The sequence below is a fragment of the Otolemur garnettii genome, unplaced genomic scaffold (genome assembly GCF_000181295.1).
Source record: "Otolemur garnettii isolate 467f Iridium unplaced genomic scaffold, OtoGar3 scaffold00015, whole genome shotgun sequence".
Lineage (NCBI taxonomy): Eukaryota > Metazoa > Chordata > Mammalia > Primates > Galagidae > Otolemur > Otolemur garnettii.
In genome coordinates this window covers 23,628,560-23,633,543 of record NW_003852410.1, presented here as the reverse complement: position 1 = coordinate 23,633,543, position 4,984 = coordinate 23,628,560, and positions in this window count along the sequence as shown.

The window sequence follows — 4,984 nt, the reverse complement described above, 5'->3', positions numbered from 1 at the left end:
CCAGGAGTTGGAGGTTGCTGTGAGCTGTAATGCCATGGCACTCTACCCAGGGGGACAGCTTGAGGCTCTGTCTCAAAAAAAAAAAAAAAAAAATGGTAAATCCACATTTAGGAATTTAAGAAAACAGTTGATCAAGTGTGCATAGATGTGTATATCAGACTGCTCACTTCTCCACTTTTTATAACAAAACAAAGTAATTTAATGCCTTTTAATAAAGGGTTAATTAGGGCCTATCCATATAGTGAAATACCGTGCTATCCTTAAAAAGGATGATGCATAAATAAAAACAAACAAAAAGTGATTCAGTTCAGCATTTATTGACATGGAATGATGCTTAGGAAAAAAGCATGAAAATATGTAGAATGTGTGTTTTTTTAAGGTAGCCAAAAGCCCTATAAATATAGGTCTACAAGAAATTATCTGGGACAGTGATTACGGCACCAGCCATCTGCCCCGAGTCTGGTCGGTTCGAACCTAGTCCAGGCCAGCTAAGCAACAATGACAACTGCAACAAAAAAATAGCCGGGTGTTGTGGCGGACACTGTCATCCAAGCTACTTAGCTACTTGGGAAGCTGAGGCAAGAGAATTGCTTAAGCCCAAGAGTTTGAGGTTGCTGTGAGCTATGATGCCCCATACTCTATGGAGGGCGACATAGTAAGACTCTGTCTCAAAAAAAAAAGAATTATCTGTAAGGATAGACACCAAATAGTAGGAACTTCTTATCTTTGAGTAATAAGATTATGGATGATCTTTTCTTTATGTTTTCCTCATTTTTTTCAATTAGTATATGCTTGCATTTTATAATAAGGGAAAAACGGTAAAGGTATTAAAAAATTCCCTATTTGTGGCTAAATGAGCCCTCATTTCTGAGATGACTAATTCCCTTCATGGTATATGTTTTGTTGAATGAGAAGTGAAATATGCTCGTGTAACTTTAAAAATGTTTTCTGTATTATAAATAAGCAGGAATATTTCAACTCACTTTTTTTTTTTTTTTTTTTGAGACAGAGTCTCACTTTGTTACCCTCAGTAGAGTGCCATGGCATCACAGCTCATAGCAACCTCAGACCCTTGGGCTTAAACAATTCTCTTGCCTCAGCCTCCCTAGTAGCTGGGACTACAGGCACCGACCACAATGCCCAGCTATTTTCAGGCTGGTCTCAAAATCCTGAGCTCAGGCAGTCCACCTACCTCAGCCTCCCAGAGTGATGGGATTATAGGCATGAGCCACTGCACCCAGTCAGGAATATTTTCTTAACTTCAAACAGAAAAGAAAAAATTCTATGCAAAACTAAATATCAGTTTTCAGAAGAAACTCACCAAAAACACACATACATTTACATTGATAAAGATGTGGGTAATACTTTGCTAAGTTGTGAAGGGTAAATGAGACAGGTGCTTAGCAGAGTGCCAAATATTAGCAGCAACTAAGGCATAGAAAATGGTTGGGAGAACGATAAAGATATACTAATAATAATGATAGGATAATATTGGAAGTAATAAGAATAATATTAACTAATACAAGTTGAGCATTCCAAATCCAAAATAGGATATACTCCAAATTCTGAAATTTTCTTATGCTGACGTGACACTCAAAGGAGGTGCTCTTTGGAGCATTTTGAATTTTGGATGTTTTGATTTGGGATGCTCAATCAGTAAGTTTATAATGGATATCCCCAAATTTGAAATTCAAAATGCTTCTGGTCTTAAGTATTTTAGATAAGAGATACTCAACTTGTATTCTGCCCTTCCAGATATAGGCCTGCATAAGGGTGGAACCTTTTTTTTCCACATTCAGCAGCCTGAACTCTAACCAGATCAGTTACCTTGACTAAGACAGGTGTGTAGTATGGTTTCACCATCTAGTAATGCCCCCTGTACCCTGGTATCTCTGTGTATGCTGTCTTTAAAAAAGAAGAAGGAGGAGGTATTCAGGAGCTTATAACTCACCAACACAGAGTTGGTGCTATGTAAATACTATATTTGTTGAGAATATACGGTGACCTAAAATAAGCATTTCTTCTTGACAATATGTAGGGAACTTTTAAAAGAGGGTTCTGGGCTAAGCACCTGTAGCTCAGTGGCTAGGGCGCCAGCCACATACACCAGAGCTGGCGGGTTCAAATCCAGCCCAGGCCTGCCAAACAACAATGACAACTACAACCAAAAGATAGCTGGGCATTGTGGCAGCACCTGTAATCCCAGCTACTTGGGAGGCTGAGACAAGAGAATTGCTTAAGCCCAGGAGTTGGAGGTTGCTGTGAACTGTGACGCTACAACACTCTACTGCGGGTGACATAGTTGGACGCTGTTTCTAAATAAATAAATAAATAAAAGAAGGCTTTGGTCATCTTTAAGTATATGGAAGAAAATGCCACGCACAAAAACTGGTAAAGGACAGAAGCTGTTTTAATTTTAGTTTTTGACAAGTTATAGCAATTTTGTTGCATTTTTTTCTTTTCTTAGCCAGTTAACTTCACTTTCAATTCAGCTATATTTATACCTGCATCATTGTGGTTTAACTATGATAATTTTAGCAAATTTCCACATTAGTTTCATTTAAGTTTTCATTTATTTTCCTTTGGAGTATATTCCATCCCCTACCACCTAAGTTATGACAGAGATACAATTTAATGTTTATATGGAATTAGAAACATTGATCAAGCCAGGAAGAATGAGAAATGTAACTATGTCTGGCTGTGACACAGTTACTCCTTGGTTGTGGACTTTGGGCCTTTAGAGTTTGTTATGGGAAATTTTAGGAAATGCACGTAGAATGGAAAACGTAAAAATATGATAATTAATGAAGCATGTCTATCAGTTATCTATTGCTGAGTAGTAGCCCACTCCAAAACTTTGTGGTTTAAAACAAGTACCGGTTTATTTTTTCTCTTTAGAGCAAGGCAGTTCTTCTGCTGGTGTTGCCTGGCCTGAGGTCACTGATGTGGCTGCTGCAGTGATCTGAAAGCTTGAGTTGGAGCTAGTTCGGTGAGCTGTTACATCTTTCAGAGTTCCACATGATCTTTTCTTCCAATGGCTAGCTAGACCAAATTTTTTCCCATGGTGGCACCTTGTTCCAAGAAGTTGAGAGCTATAAGGCTTCTTGACATTTAGGCTGCAGAGTCACACAGTGTCACTCTGCCACATTCTATTGGTCAAAGCAAGTGACAGGTCAGCTAGATTTGAGGGATTTGAAACAGATACCTCATGTGGATGGGAAATACCGCAAAGTAATACTGCATAGGACTGTCTTTTAGGGATGGTGGGGATTGTTGCAGCTATTTGTGTGAACAATGCTTTAGTTTTGTTAACCAAACTCTCTTTATTTGCTGTGACTAATAAAATTGTGTGAAGAACAGTGCTGAGTGGTTCCCTGTGTTATCTCTTGGGATAGCAACACTAAAGGTAGGTACTATTATCCCATTTTACAAGTATGAAAAGTGAGCCTCAGGGAAGTTAAATAACTTGCCCTAGAACTTTTATCTGTTTAGGGGTAGATTCCAAATATTGAATAAAGTTTATCTTTTACTAGCACTTTTTAAACCCATCTCTAAAGAACTTGCTTGGGGGAAGAAGGATGAGAAATAGGAGGAAGCGTATCTTTAAAACTCTCAAAAAAATACTACTGTGACATTTTACATGAATTTTATATTCTACTTCATGATATACAACTTACCATAAAATTAATAGTTTAAATACTTGCCAGTCAAATTAAGTTTTATCTTCCAAATCTTTAAGAAAATGGATTCTTCTGGACTCAATAGCTAATCATCTAGAGAGTTCTTTGGATGTAAGCAGTAGAAACTAAAATGTGACTGCTTTTAAAAAAAAGAGATCACTGGAAGGATGTGATTTAGTTCCCAGAATTGACAGTAATGCTAATGAGCCAGGCCTTAGAATGGACCAGATCCAGAGAAGTGTCGGGGATCTAAGTAGCTGGACTCAATAGACAGTATTCTCTAGAAGTAGGAGAACTAACCTCTCCAATAGTTTTTAATCCCATTTTCTACTGAAAGTGTATTTCTCAGGAGTAGACTGGGTCCTGGCCTTGGTTATTGTATCATCAAGACAGAAATCATTGGGAAAGTTGTCATTTCCCAGAAGGACAGATGAATGGGTGTCGGTTAAAACCAACAGATGTCCACTATTTGAACATTTGTGGGCCACTGTGAGTGAATTGCTTTGGACATTATGCATCACATTGATATTTGCAATGCTGTACTGACCTCTGTTTTACCCCTTTCCTTCCCAACTCATGTCTCCAGGAGTTCTTAAACCCTGATTTCGGAAGCATTCTTGTGGCTCTACACCATCTATTTCCATTACAGTGTATCAGTGATCACCACTCTAAGTGTAATAGCACATTTGTTTTTTACATGATAGTCTTTCCTAAAATAAATGTATTTCCATGATTTTTTTTTTTAATAAAGCATAAGGACTCTAACTGAAGGGACAACCTACACATAGCCTCTATACGTGTAAGTTAAACCACATTTCAAATGGTAAAGTGCTGTGCACGTACAATGTAGTTTTATTCAGAGCATTTTCACATATATTCTCCTGTTTTATATTCTCATCCTTTGACAGGGGAGAACAGTTATTTTTCAGCTGAAGATAAAGTTTAGATAGGTAGATGATTTCTCCTATAACATAGGACTGTTGGAAGGAGAACTCAAGTGTTCGTTTTGCCTGTCTGTGCCTTACTGAGGATGGTTCTAGCACAGTAGTTTACCACCTGCAGAAGCCCATTTTCTGCACTCAGAAAGTTCTGTGCTGAATTGGAGATGAGTAAACTCATGTTTGGCCTCATTTGAACAATGCCCCGAACATGTACACACATTTTTAGTTTGTTCAGGCTACTACAAAAATACACAATTTGTTTACGAACTACCCAATTTATTTCTTATAGTTATGGGGGCTGGGAAGTCCAAGATCAAGGAGCCGACAGATTTGTATTTGCTGAAGGCCCATTTCCTGTTTCAT